We start from the raw sequence: 15,759 nt of genomic DNA, 5'->3' as shown, positions 1-15,759 counted from the left end.
CTGTCTTCACAACAAAGCCAAGGCAAACTGATTGCTTCCAAAGTAATCAAAACAGTACCAGGGACTACGAGCCTGCAGCCTCTAAGCGTATGAGCATCACCTGTGCTCCTCATACTTCAAACAGATTTTATTGCAGCTGATAACACTTAGAGTTTGTTTCAAGAGAATTGCAAGTTACATGACTGGACTGACTTGCATGCCTGGGTTTTGTGGATATGAGTTGAGTTCACAAATTAAAAAAAAAAAGTAATTAATCATTCAGGCAATACAGAGAATAAGTCTGTGAAATTCAAAATGGGCTGGTGTTCTAAACAAATACATAGGTGAAATTTTGTCAGACCATCTCTAGGGTGATTTGTTTGGATAAGCAACATTCCAGACCTTCCCGATACGAATGAGATGAACCACCTGCAATCTGTGGATAAATCGGTGGAAATCCTGCTGCTTGTATACAATCCCATTCTTCATGGTACAGCTGACAAGCACCTTGTTTCATTTAGAGAATCTCATCCCTTCAGTCAGCATGTGCCCAACAAGCCTGCAAAGGATAGCATCACAAATGTGGATGTGCATCATCATAATAGCTTTTCCTACTTAACCTTGACAGTACATTTTTAGAAATTTACTAGTATATATTAGCGTTTCTTTTTACCTTAGAAGAAATCTTGGTAACACTTAAGGTTTTAGTAATTTATAAACATATTCATAACAAATATGCATTAATAAAGCATTCAAAATATGGCTATAAATATTTATCAGAAGCAATAACATTATATGCGTATTAGGCATTGTGAATGCTTTATGAAGTCCTTTATGATCCTCTTTATGAAGCTATGTAATGCACTATAGATATCTTTATGATACATTATAATGGTCAGTATAGGGATTAAGGATTTGTTGTACTGCATCATAAAGGTATCCATAGTGCATTATAAATGGGTTAGGGTTAGGAAAGGCATAACACATTACATTCGTAATGCATTTATACAGTAGAATACTCATAGTCAGCATGTATCTGTACCTTAACGTCCTAAAAAACCTTAACAGCTTTAATATACATTAATGACAAACATTGTCAGATTAAATGATTATAATGTTTGTTTTTATCATATAATGTTTGTTTTTAATGTGTATTAAGGGTTAGGTTTAAGATTAGGATATTAAGGTTTACTTGCATGCTTTTTATGAATGCTCTATACAGTAAATGCATTATGTAGGGGCACTGAATGTCCTATGAATGCATTATTAAGGTATCATAAAGGTGCATTACCAAATATTTATTGCCATGTTTATAATGTGTTATGAATGCGGGATTAAGAGGGAGATGATGATTGGATGGATGCATTATAATGCATTTTGAATGTGTTTATAAAATACTGAAAACATGGCCCGAAGTAAAGTGTTTAAAAAAATTCAGATAAATAATCTCCCTCTCCGTTACAGTAAGGATATTGTTTCCTTGACTCACACATTTTCAGGACTTGTTGGTTCAATTACATTATGGGCAATGTGGTTCTTTTCCTCTGTTATTTACAGAGGCATAAATACTGGACGAATTATTTGATTTGATTCCTTTTCCTAATGTAATCTTAATGACTGTCAATCTATTGATCCTGCGTCTAGGACGCAATTAATAACTGACACCGATACATCCCAACATCTGTTCCTGAGGGTTCTCAAGTCTTCAGCATCATTCTCTTATAACTACTGGCATTCCCAGATTAACCCCCTCCTGCCTGCAAATCCTTGTGCCCTCAGGCCTCTCTGTTCCCGGCCAAAATGCACTGCAGGGCTTTACTTTGGCCCTCAAATATGTTTAAATGTCTCACCCATCCTGTTCTTCTTTCAAGTCTCTTCAGTTAATTTTGGCAGAACATTGCACTGTCCAGAAGACTGGAAATCACAATAAATTCCCAGTAACCTTGTAGTGAAATAAGTTAATATCTCAGGACTGCAGCATACTCTCCTTCTGTCCTACAATCCACAGTCACCTTTTTCTACAATAAATCTGAGAAACACTTGGGAATTAATTCTTCCATTCTGTCCTTTTCATTCTCAAACTGTTCATTTATATATAGGTTTTGAAGATTTTTTAAAATTCTACATTTCCTTAAAGATATTTTTTTATTGAGTCAGCCCTGCACAAATATTTACAGTGTGTTGGTTGTGTTGATGTCTGTTTTATGATGTTATATGAAGCAATTTCTATAATTCTATTCACATTTTTTTCCATGTGATTCTGGATCATTGCCGATGACTAGCATATAAAATTATGAAACTATGATTATAGGACCCTAACAGAATAGTAGATATAAGAAATCTGCTGTAAGTATCCTTAATCCTTTTTGTATATCTTTCTAATTATTTAAGGATTATTTGTTTCAAATAAACAATGTATTAGCACATCCATCATCTCCAGTTCCTTAGGGTATTATTGTACATTTATTCCTACCCTCTTTCTAAGAATATATTAAGCAAGATGTTGTGTATTGTGTTTGTCTATTGCTCATTAATTTGGTAAGTTATAATGTGGATGATTTTAGTCACAGTCTAGACAATTGTTTTTTATGTCTCACTTCGCACTGTCAAAATGTCATCAAACTCATAAATTACCCTCAAGGTACCAGAGTGAAAGAGATGGCAAGTCCTAAACAAGAAGATATGAAAAAGCAGCCATGACACCAGGAGACTATGGTGTCTGGCCAGGAAGTATTGTGTGGCATATTTAATAACCAAAATAAAACACATACAATTTTCCAGGGAAAAAAAGAGTCTTGTTCACTGACAGGAAGAAAACAAGTCATCCAGCATTTTTCCTTTGCAGACACACACGTGCCAGAATAAACCCATCTGCAGTGGCAGGGGTAACTACAGAATGTTTAGAAATTTTTCAGTTGTTAGAAATTATCATCTGTCCCAGAATGTGTGCTGATGTTGCCATATTCATTGCTAAAAATGTCACTAGGCCATTAGTCTGACAAGCTGTGTATTTTCAAGTGCTTAATTCAGCTGAATGGTATACAAATATTGCATTGCAAGTTGAACAGCCCAACCATCTACAGATGTCGCACTACTAATCTGATTGAAATGTATAATTTTTCCCTATCATGGCAGCATGTTTAAAAAGTTCTCTAATAGCCAACTGGACAGTGTCACCCTGGGTCTGGAACCTGCCTGCTGCTGTGCTCCAGCTTATCACGATCCATTTACTCCATGGTATCTGGCAGCATTTTATTTGGGTATTTTTCCTGCTTAAATTAAAATCGTCACAAATATAAAGCATTTCCTTGTTCGTCATGTCAAATTGAGTGCCCTGAGTTTTGCATATACATTTTTTAGACATATTAACCTGCAGTTCTAGGGTAAATTCACTCAGACCACATGCAGAAAAGTATTTATATATGACTAGTTATTTGAGAACTAAAGGGACCCAACTTTAGTTCGGTGGGGTTTTATCCAGGAGACCAGCAAACAGGTTGAATCAACTTGCAGGTTTCATAGTTGGGGTCACAGAGCTGAAGAGGTCGGAAGCTGTTGATAATAGGTTAGTCTCTGTCAAGAACCGTGTAGTTGCTGTTTGTGCCCCAGTCTCCCCAAATTAAAAGAAGCCACGCACAAGAGTCTACCAGCATCCATCAGCACACTCCTCTCCTCTCATGTCCTGTGGCAATCAGCAAGTGGCAACAGGAGCATGATTGAGAAGTCTGGAACCTCCTAGTCACAAACTGGCACACAGGCGGTGGACGAAGTTGAAACATCAAACTCTTGGACTGAGGCAGGAGAATACTTTGGTACCTTTACCCATGACTGAGCAGCTCTTTTCAGGGTCTACACTGTTCACCCTGGAAGGGGAGAGGGCTACAAAAGGTGCCCTAAAAATTGCCTCCCTAACCACTTTCCCAGCTGGGCTACTGCGTCTAGTGGGAACTCCTCCATGCAGTCAGAAACAAAGAAAAATTCATTTTGGCATCTGGAATGTGTGCACTCTTCTGGACAGTACAGATGCTCCTCTACTTAGGAACCTTCAACTTATGAACTTTCGGCATATGAACGAAGAGGACTGCAAGTCCAAATTGCATTCGTTAGGTTCCCGTTTCCTGTCCGCAACATCAAAGTTTGTTCTGCGCGTCTAGTACGATTTCTGGCCACTACTCCCGCCACACAGCAGTGTAGCGTGCATACTCCCAGCATTCCAGTTCTTTGTACTTATGTATAAGTAAGACGTGCTCTCTTGAGATCAAAGTTTAATTTGTTTTTATTGCGAAATATTCTGTGCATCCATTATCCATTTCTGTTTCATGTACACTGCCCTCCATAATTATTGGCACCCCTAGTTAAGATGTGTTCTTTAGCTTCTAATAAATTCAGTTGTTTTCTAAGTAATAGGGTCTCTGGAAGAGAAACAGGCCCACAGCATCACCGATCCTCCCCCATACTTCACAGTGGGCACGAGGTGCTTTTCTGCATACTCATCTTTTGTGTTCCGCCAGTCCCACTTAGTGTTTGTTACCAAAAAGATCTATTTTGGTCTCATCTGACCAAAGCACACGGTCCCAGTTGAAGCCCCAGTACCGCTTAGCAAACTCCACATGTTTGAATTTATGATTGTGAATGAGAAAAAGTTTTTTTCCGTGCATGCCTCCCAAACAGCTTGTTGGCATGTAGATAGCACCTGATGGTTGTTTTGGAGACTTTGTGACTCCAAGATGTGAGCTTTGGAGAACTTTTTATTTCTCTTACCATCCTCCCCACTGTGCATGGTGGCATAATAACCTTGCGTCCTCATCCAGGCTTGTTTATCACTTTTCCAGTTGTTTAAAACTCCTTAATGATTCCTCTGACAGTATACATGGGCAGATGCAGGCGAGTGGCTATTTTCTTGTAGCCATTGCCTGACTTGTGAAGGTCAACACACATCTGCCTTACTTGAACAGTGTGTTCCTTTGTCTTTCCCATGTTGAAGAGTGGATAAATGAAATGGCCTCTTTGTCACATCATATTTATACCCCAGGGAAACAGGAAGTGATGAATTACTAATTAAATGTTCCTAGATACTCTGATCAACTTTGTAAACTACTGTAGAAATGACAGAAATACTTCAATTACATTTATTTCCTAGGAATTGTTAGGGGTGCCAATAATTGTGGAACAGGTGATTTTATGAGAAATAATTCATTCTTAGTCAGGGATTTTTTTCTCCCTTAAAATTCACTTGAGTTGAAGGTTACATTTTTCTACAATGTTCAGTGTGAGAGTATGCTTCTGCAATAAAAACTGAATTTATTTTAAGGCTTTTAACACATCTTAACCAAGGGTGCCAATAATTATGGAGGGCAGTGTATGATAGTAATATGTTTTAGGATAAGAAAACATGTATTGACTTTATATCATACTGTCATGTCCCAGTCATCCGATCCTCCTGTGTGTCACACCCCCTCATTTACCTCGTGTGGAATCCTCGTGTTACCAGCTGTTTCAAGTCATGTTGATTGTTGCTGTGTATTTAAGTTCGCGTTAGAGTATGTGTCCCCAGTCCGGTCATTCATGTCTTGATGTTGTTTTCATGTTCCTGAGTGTGTTTCCCCAAAATAAACCCCATGTTCACCTAATTTCCTGGTTCCCCCATGCTGAATGTGTGACAGAATGATCTGACTCTGAAACATATTCTCACACGGACTTAAATGCACAAGACTAATTGACACAACTAGAAACAGCTGATGACAGCTGACAGCTGATTCCACATGAGGTAGTGAGGGGGGTGTGGCACGAGCAGGTCATGACCCTTACTTACTTATGCATGTAGATTTGATTACCATTAAAATAATGTTGAAAAAACGACTTACAAACATTTCAAGTTACGAACGGCCATTTGAAATGTATCGCATTCGTATGTAGAGGAGCATCTGTAAATGGTATGAGCGGCCAGAGAGACGAACTGCCTTTGTAGCTAGGGAACTACGGAGGTTCAAAATTGACATTTTCGCTCTATTTGAGACCAGATTAGCAGAAGAAGGACAACTTAAGGAGCAATCTATGATTCCAGCTATTGTAGATCTAATCCCCTCTGGCCAAAAAATAAACGGAGAATCCTTAAAACAGAGGAGGACATCATGGCGCACTGCAAAGAGTACTTTGAGGATCTGTTAAACCAGAGAACAACAGTTGATGGGGAGGTACTGAAAAAGATCCCACAGCATCCCGTGAAGGAAGGTATGAGTGTTTGTGATGTCATTTCAGCAAAGCGCAACAACAAGGCTACTGGTCCTGATGGGATTCCAGCTGAGATTCTGAATGTCGGAGGGGGTATTTATGCTCCTATTATGAAGATCTGGAACAAAGAGGTGCATATACTATGCATATTTCTACATGCATTATAATTTATCCAGTGTCCTCCTGGAGCCGACACCTTATCGTGGTGGAGGGGTTTGCGTGTTACAATGATCCCAGGAGCTATGTTGTCAGGGGCTTTATGCCCCTGGTAGGGTCACCCAAGGCAAACAGGTCCTGGGTGAGGAACCAGACGAAGTGCGGCTCAAAAACCCCTTATGATGAGAGAAATTTTGGAGCCACGTTTTCCCTTGCCCGGACGCGGGTCACCGGGGCCCCCCCCTGGAGCCAGGCCTGGGGGTGGGGTTCGATGGCGAGCGCCTGGCGGCCAGGCCTACACCCATGGGGCCTGGTCGGGCGCAGCCCGAACAAGGCACGTGGGTCCCCCCTCCAATGGGCTCACCACCCATGGGAGGGGCCATAGGGGTCGGGTGCGAGGTGATCTGGGCGGCGGCCAAAGGCGGGGACCTTGGCGGTCCGATCCTCGGCTGCAGAAGCTAGCTCTAGGGACATGGAATGTCACCTCTCTGATGGGGAAAGAGCCTGAGCTGGTGCGCGAGGTTGTGAAGTTCCGGCTAGATATAGTCGGACTCACCTCGACGCACGGCTTGGGCTCTGGAACCAGTCTCCTTGAGGGGGGTTGGACCCTTTTCCACTCTGGAGTTGCCCACGGGGAGAGGCGCCGAACAGGCGTGGGCATACTTATTGCCCCCAGGCTGGGCGCCTGTACATTGGGGTTTACCGCGGTGGACGAGAGGGTAGCCTCCCTCCGCCTTCGGGTGGGGGGACGGGTCCTGACTGTTGTTTGCGCTTATGCGCCAAACAGCAGTTCGGAATACCCACCCTTTTTGGAGTCCTTGGAAGGGGTGTTGGAGAGTGCTCCTCCTGGGGACTCCCTTGTTCTGCTGGGGGACTTCAATGCTCACGTGGGCAGCGACAGTGAGACCTGGAGGGGCGTGATTGGGAGGAACGGCCCCCCCGATCTGAACCCGAGCGGTGTTTTGTTATTGGACTTCTGTGCTCGTCACGGACTGTCCATAATGAACACCATGTTCAAGCATAAGGGTGTCCATATGTGCACTTGGCACCAGGACACCCTTGGCCGCAGTTCGATGATCGACTTTGTAGTCGTGTCGTCGGATTTGCAGCCGCATGTTTTGGACACTCGGGTGAAGAGAGGGGCGGAGCTGTCAACCGATCAGTACCTGGTGGTGGGTTGGCTCCGCTGGTGGGGGAGGAAGCCGGCCAGGCCTGGCAGGCCCAAGCGTATAGTGAGGGTCTGCTGGGAACGTCTGGCGGAATCCCCGGTCAGGGAGAGTTTCAACTCCTACCTCCAGCAGAACTTCTCCCATATCCCGGGGGAGGCGGGGGACATTGAGTCCGAATGGGCCATGTTCCGTGCCTCCATTGTGGAGGCGGCTGACCGGAGCTGCGGCCGTAAGGTGGTCGGTGCCTGTCGCGGCGGTAATCCCCGAACCCGCTGGTGGATACCGGTGGTAAGGGATGCCGTCAAGCTGAAGAAGGAGTCTTATCGGGCCTTTCTGGCCTGTGGGACTCCAGACGCAGCTGACGGCTACCGGCAGGCCAAGCGGAATGCGGCTTTGGCGGTCGCTGAGGCAAAAACTCGGGTGTGGGAGGAGTTTGGTGAGGCCATGGAGAACGACTTCCGGATGGCTTCGAGGAAATTCTGGTCCACCATCCGGCGTCTCCGGGCGGGAAAGCGGTGCAGCATCAACACTATTTATGGTGGGGATGGTGCGCTGCTGACCTCAGCTCGGGACGTTTTGGGTCGGTGGAGGGAGTACTTCGAAGACCTCCTGAATCCCACCGACACGCCTTCCAATATGGAAGCAGAGTGTGGGGACTTGGGGGTGGACTCGCCTATCTCGGGGGTGGAGGTCGCTGAGGTGGTCAAAAAGCTCCTCGGTGGCCGGGCCCCAGGGGTGGACGAGATTCGCCCAGAGTTCCTCAAGGCTCTGGATGCTGCGGGGCTGTCCTGGCTGACACGCATCTGCAGCATCGCGTGGACATCGGGGGCAGTGCCTCTGGATTGGCAGACCGGGGTGGTGGTCCCCCTCTTTAAGAAGGGGGACCGGAGGGTGTGCTCCAACTACAGGGGGATCACACTCCTCAGCCTCCCTGGTAAGGTCTATTCGGGGGTCCTGGAAAGGAGGGTCCGCCGGATTGTCGAACCTCGGATTCAGGAGGAGCAGTATGGTTTTCGCCCTGGCCGTGGAACAGTGGACCAGCTCTATACTCTCAGCAGGGTTCTGGAGGGTTCATGGGAGTTTGCCCGACCAGTCTACATGTGTTTTGTGGACTTGGAAAAGGCATTCGACCGTGTCCCTCGTGGGGTCCTATGGGGAGTGCTCCGGGAGTATGGGGTACCGGGCTCCCTTTTAAGGGCGGTTCGGTCCCTGTATGAACGGTGCCAGAGTTTGGTCCGCATGGGCGGCAATAAGTCGGACTCGTTTCCGGTGAGGGTTGGACTCCGTCAGGGCTGCCCTTTGTCACCGATTCTGTTCATAGTTTTTATGGACAGAATTTCTAGGCGCAGCCAGGGTGTTGAGGGCGTCCGGTTCGGTGACCTCAGGATTGGGTCTCTGCTTTTTGCGGATGATGTTGTTCTGTTGGCCTCATCGAGCCGTGACCTTCAGCTCTCACTGGAGCAGTTCGCAGCCGAGTGCGAAGCGGCTGGGATGAGAATCAGCACCTCCAAATCCGAGACCATGGTTCTCAGCCGGAAAAGGGTAGAGTGCTCTCTCCGGGTTGGGGATGGGGTCCTCCCCCAAGTGGAGGAGTTTAAGTATCTCGGGATCTTGTTCACGAGTGGGGGAACGATGGAGCGGGAGATCGACAGGCGGATCGGTGCGGCGTCAGCAGTCATGCGGGCGCTGCATTGGTCTGTCATGGTGAAGAGAGAGCTGAGCCAAAAGGCGAACCTCTCGATTTACCAGTCGATCTACGTTCCTACCCTCACCTATGGTCATGAGCTTTGGGTAGTGACCGAAAGAACGAGATCGCGGGTACAAGCGGCCAAAATGAGTTTCCTCCGCAGGGTGGCTGGGCTCTCCCTTAGAGATAGGGTGAGGAGCTCAGTCATTCGGGAGGGACTCAGAGTAGAGCCGCTGCTCCTCCGCATCGAGAGGAGCCAGATGAGGTGGCTCGGGCATCTGATCAGGATGCCTCCGGGACGCCTCCCTGGGGAGGTATTCCGGGCATGTCCCACTGGGAGGAGGCCCCGGGGAAGACCCAGGACACGCTGGAGAGACTATGTCTCTCGGCTGTCCTGGGAACGCCTCGGGGTCCCCCCAGAGGAGCTGGACGAAGTGGCCGGGGAGAGGGAAGTCTGGGTCTCCCTGCTGAGGCTGCTGCCCCCGCGACCCGACTCCGGATTAAGCGGGAGATGATGGATGGATGGATGGATTTTATATATTAATGCATTAGTCATTTTTCTTTAAATATTGTTTGCAGCACATAATTTAAATTGGACCACAGTACACTATTTATAAAATTCTGTCAAAATAAATGCCTCAAAATGTTTCTTTTCCTCTAGTTTCAGAAATGTACTGAATGTGTCAAATGTTGTAACCGTGTTGACTTACATTATATACAATAATGAATCTACCTCTAAACAAAAGATTTTCATTGACAGTTTCCTCAGAACATTCCAAATAGTAATGTACTGTAAACTTATACATTTCTGTTTTTAAATCTCACACTAAATTCTTATTATGATTAGATAAACTTGGGCATGACAAAAACTCAGTTTTAAATAAATTATGCCTGCATCACTGACACTGTCAGGAGCACGGGTGATCGGCGGGCAGGCTGGCAGAAAGGATCAGGCAGGCAGGCGGAATACGGGAAAACTGGGGATTTATTTGGGGAAGAAGGCTACGGGCAGGACAGATCGATGATACAGACATCTAACATCAATGACAGACGAAAGGCAAGGCAAGACGTGGACTCAAATAGACAAGACTGGGCGAAAATAATCGGACACAGCTCAGCAAGATCAGGGAAGCACATGTGGATAATCAGGGGGTGTGGCACACACGAGGATCGGACAAGCCGGGCATGACAGACACTGACTTGTCTGATGATTTACGCTACTTAAGAATATTTCTTCATGAAATAACCGTCTTTTAACTTTGAATCTCATTAATGAACATATTTGTCAAGTTATGATGTCTTGACATCATAGAATTTTTTCATACTCATACTATTTTACATAGCAGGTTGGCATCTACTATGACCAAGTCAGTTTATGTAATGTGCTTTAGCTTTTATGTACAACTCCCTAGAGGTGACCATGCATTTGCTTTCCTTGAAAATTATTTAATTATTATTGTTGGCTCTGCAAAAATTACTGTAAATCACTATAATAAGCTTTTTGAAAATCTTGAAAAAATGTCATATAGTGTAATTTTAATTGATATTAAAGTAGTACTAAATCATTTGTCTTGAAACAGAACCTCAAAGTATATAGAAGGTGCTTTAATAGATGAAAAAATGGATATGTTAACCTCATACTAGCATGACATATTAATAAATGTGTAATTCACCACTACGAATTGTTATGGTATTACAACCTGTCCATCTTAAGGAACTGAAAGCCAGGAAAAATCCTGTCAATAAAATAAAAAATGTTGTAGGCAGATAATATAAATACTAACTTACTAGTTACTAGTTTTACATCTGCGAATTTTATTTCAATCCATTACCACTAGCCAATGATTCTACAACCTCAGAAAAAACAGATCGACCCCCATATTCTTTCAATTTAGTATTATTAAAAACTAACATCATCCTTCCTTTCATTAATAGCCAGTTTACAACAACCTAATATACACAGATTTAAGACTTATTAACATTTAATAAGGCTTTGGTCTGCTTGTTTTGGAGGAAGTATTGAAAGTAATCTGAGCATTTTTTCCCCTTTAAATGCTACGGACAATACAATTCATTATGGTGGTATAGCTGCTGCCTGCATTGTCGAGACTCTGTTACAACGTGAGTCATTCCTGAGTGGCGGCAGTGGAGTAGCAGAGTCTTGTGGGACTGAAGACAGCATGGGACGGGCTGCTGTGTTAATGACGGAGCTCAGCGGGAGCGGGGCGAACATACACAGGTGCTCAGCAGGCGAGACTGCTGCTCTGTCTTGCAGGCAGCCCGTTAAATGAGAAGCAGATCAGCTTCTAGCCAGACATGTGTGCCGCAGTCTGACTGACTGTATGTGTATGGCTTTTGTTCCTTTCCCAAAGTATGGATTTTTCTTTAATTTTCCATTAAGAATTTAATTATGTGCTGGCTCTTTTTAACTTATTCGATAAATTTTCTGCCAGTCACTGATGACAATTGCATCTGACTGAGGTTACCTGTTTGACTGAGGTTATAATTGTTTTAATGCTCACCAAATATTTCATTGTGGCCCTACGCGCATATATATATATATATATATATATTGTGACGCCCGCTCCGTCCGCTCCTCGTGTGTGCCACGCCCCCTACTTACCCGCGTGTGTTTCCCGTATTGTACCCAGCTGTTTCCTTTTGCTTTCAATCAGTCTTGTGTATTTAAGTCCTGGTCTCCCCAGTTTGCTTTGTCTGTCATTGATGTTAGTTGGCGTCTTCTGTTCCCTGCCTCGTTTTTCGTAATAAACCCCTTGTTTGCCCTGATTACGGCTTGTCTGCCCGTTTCTGCCTGCTCGCCCGCACGATCGCCGCTCTGCCCGCGATCGAGCGTGACAGAATGACAGACCCACAAAAGACGAAGCGGAGGCAGAGGAGAGTCCCGCAGGAGACTATCAGTCTCGGAGCCTGCTCGCTCTCCCGGATGTGGCCGTCTCCGGACGCGGAGAAGCCCGTCCGGACTCCAGCCCGAGGACCGACCCCACGGGACCCGTACTCCGTGTGGAGGTACTGGCCCTCGAGTACGGACGAGGAAGAAGAGTCCTTCTACCCTTACCCGGAGCCGGAGTTCGTTTTCTCGCCGTCCGTTTTCACGGACGTCACGCCGCCTCCCGCCACCGCCAGGCGCTGGAGGAGGAGGAAGAGACCGGAGATCGCCGGTACGGAGGAGCTCCCTCCGTTACTGCCAGCGGACCCCGCTCCGATGCAGCCACCGCCGCCCGCGGACTCAGCGCAGGTGCAGCCGCCACTGCCTGCGGTTCCCATGCCTGCGCAGCTCCCTCTTCCCGCTGCAGTTCCCAGGCAGGCGCCCCCACTGCAGCAGCCTTCTCTGCCGCCTGCTGCTGATAAGCAGGCACTCCTTCGGCCCGCGGACCCGGCTCCTGAGCAGGCGCAACGACCAACGCCTGCGCAGCCGCCTCCGCTGGTCCCTACGGCCCTTGAGGCCGGGCCGCCACCTGCAGCTCCCGGGCAGGCGCCCCCACTGCAGCAACCTGCTGCAGCTCCCGGGCAGGCGCCCCCTCTGCAGCCGCCTGCTGCAGCTCCCGGGCAGGCGCCCCCTCTGCAGCCGCCTGCTGCAGCTCCCGGGCAGGCGCCCCCTCTGCAGCCGCCTGCTGCAGCTCCCGGGCAGGCGCCCCCACTGCAGCCGCCTGCAGCTCCCGGGCCGGCGCCCCCACTGCAGCCACCTCCTGTTCCTGACCGCGCTCCAGTTCCTGACCGCGCTCCAGTTCCTGCAGAGGCGCCCCCTCTGCAGCTGCCTGCTGCAGCTCCCGGGCAGGCGCCCCCACTGCAGCCAGCTCCTGTTCCTGACCGCGCTCCTGTTCCTGACCGCGTTCCTGTCCCGGCGCCCCCTCCGCCTGCAGCAGCTCCAGAGGCGCCCCCTCCGCCTGCAGCAGCTCCAGAGGCGCCCCCTCCGCCTGCAGCAGCTCCAGTCCCTGTCCTAGTCCCCGAGGTGGTCCCGGACAACTCCATCTTGGCTCCTCCCTCTTCGGAGGTGGATGAGCTGGAATGGGATCCCTCGGGGACAGTACTTGCAACCCCTTGTCCTTCGCCCAGGCGATATCGACCCCGAACTAGGGTGGGCCTGTCTGTGTCCCGCAGGGGAAGGGGACACAGACGCAGGGCTGGGGTCCCGCCCGCCCTGCCCCCTGGCTCGCCCTCCCTCGCCTGCGCTCTGGCTCAGTTGGCGCCTGCGGGTCCTGGCCCTCCGGGTCGGGCGTCGCCTGCGGGTCCCCCTCCGAGGCCTCGTCGCCCCGCCTCGCTCCCCTCTCCAGAGCCTGGTCGGTCGCCTGCGGACTCCCTGTCGGCGGCTCCTCGGTTGCCTGCGGGGCCCCTACCTCCGGCCCTCCGCCGGACGTCGCCGCCTGCTGCGGCTCCCCCCTCCTCCGGGCCTTCGCCGTGGGCCCCTCCTGCTCCCTCGTCCCCTTCCCCGGTGCTCCCTCCTGCTTCCTCCCTGGCCCCTCCGCGGGTCCCTCGCCCTGCCTCCTCGGCCCCTCCGAGGTCCCCTCCGGCTCCGGCCTCCCGGCCGCCTGCGGCCCCTCCGGCTGCCTCCCGTCGCCCGCTGGGGCTCCCTCGGGCTCCCCTTCCTTCCTCCTCCTTCTCTCCCTTCTTTCCTGTCTCTGTCCCGCCTGTCTTTGTTCCTCCTCCTGCCTTTGTTCTGCCCCGCTCTGTTCCTGGTTTCCCGTCGTTCCCTCCCGTCACTCCCGCTCATTTTGTTCCGCCTGTTCCCTCTGTTTCTCCCTTCCTGGTCTGTCTGTCGGCCTTTCCTGTCTTGTGTGGTGTCCTGTCCTGGCTCCTGCCTCTTTGTCTGTTTTGCCTGTCTGTCTTGTTCCCTGTTCCCCGTTGAATTTTTTTTTGCTCTTGTCTTTCTGGTCCTGTTCTGCCTCGTCCCGTCCGTCGCCCCCTTCCTTGGCGCGCCCGGTGTAGCGCGCCTTTGGGGGGGGGGTTCTGTGACGCCCGCTCCGTCCGCTCCTCGTGTGTGCCACGCCCCCTACTTACCCGCGTGTGTTTCCCGTATTGTACCCAGCTGTTTCCTTTTGCTTTCAATCAGTCTTGTGTATTAAAGCAAACTGGGGAGACCAGGACTTAGTCTGTCATTGATGTTAGTTGGCGTCTTCTGTTCCCTGCCCCGTTTTTCGTAATAAACCCCTTGTTTGCCCTGATTACGGCTTGTCTGCCCGTTTCTGCCTGCTCGCCCGCACGATCGCCGCTCTGCCCGCGATCGAGCGTGACATATATATATATATATATATATATATATATATATATATATATATATATATATAGACACACACACACACACACACACACACACACACACACACACGCAGGGGCGGCATGGTGGTGCAGTGGTTAGCACTGTCGCCTCACACCTCTGGGACCCAGGTTCCAGTCTCTGCCTGGGTCACATGTGTGTGGAGTCTGCATGTTCTCCCCATGTCGTTGTGGGGTTTCCTCCGGGTACTCCGGTTTCCCCCCACAGTCCAAAAACATGCTGAGACTAATTGGAGTTGCTAAATTGCCCGTAGGTGTGCCTGTGTGAGTGAATGGTGTGTGAGTGTGCCCTGCGATGGGCTGGCCCCCCATCCTGGGTTGTTCCCTGCCTCGTGCCCATTGCTTCCGGGATAGGCTCCGGACCCCCCGCGACCCAGTAGGATAAGCGGTTTGGAAAATGGATGGATGGATGGATGGATGGATGTATATATATATATATATATATGTCACGCCCTCTCAGGCGGAACCCGCCGCCCACTCGTCAACAGCTCCGCCCGAGTAGGCAGGGTTCCCCAGGTGTTCCGTATAATCTCTAATGAGAACTCCCAGATAAGCAAGGAGCACAATCAGCTCCTTGCGAAGTATTGTGCCATTACTATGAGCCTTACCAAGCAACTACTTGTCTCTCGTGGTCCCGCTGTTCCTTCCCTGTTCCGTATTCCTATTGTGCTTGCCTTACCTTGTCTTCTTCCTTTCCCCAGACTCACTCCCGTACCTGACCCTGCTTACCTGCTGATCCCGGCTTCTCCAGTTCCCCTTCCCCTGTGTGGTCGTGTCCTGTGTGCCCGAGTAGGACTGACCTTCCAGCTTTCGACCTCCGCTCACGGCTTACGACCATCCTTCTGGCTTTCGACCCCAGCTAACGGCTCACGACCATCCTTTACGGATTTCCCTTTTATTGTATCGCTTTCTGCGATCACAATAAACTTTCTGGCTGCGCGCATTTCTGGATCCTCGCCTGATTACTCTGCATCAGGTCACAGAATACTTCGCCTGGAAGACATGGATCCAGCGCACAGCCGATCCATGGAGAGTCGGCTGACTGCCATCGAGCAGCTTCTAACCTCCCAAGCAGCCCATGTGCCCTTGCCAGCTTCTCCACCTCGGGCTACTCTCTCCACTCCTATCGCTCCTCCTGAGCGATACGATGGAGACCCCGACACATGTCAGGGTTTCCTCATGCAGGTCGGAATCTACGTGGAGGAACATCCAGAAAGGTTCCAATCCCCAGGAGCGGAGGTGCGG

This window comes from Brienomyrus brachyistius, chromosome 16, assembly GCF_023856365.1.
Source record: "Brienomyrus brachyistius isolate T26 chromosome 16, BBRACH_0.4, whole genome shotgun sequence".
Lineage (NCBI taxonomy): Eukaryota > Metazoa > Chordata > Actinopteri > Osteoglossiformes > Mormyridae > Brienomyrus > Brienomyrus brachyistius.
Note: the sequence above shows the minus strand (reverse complement) of the source record.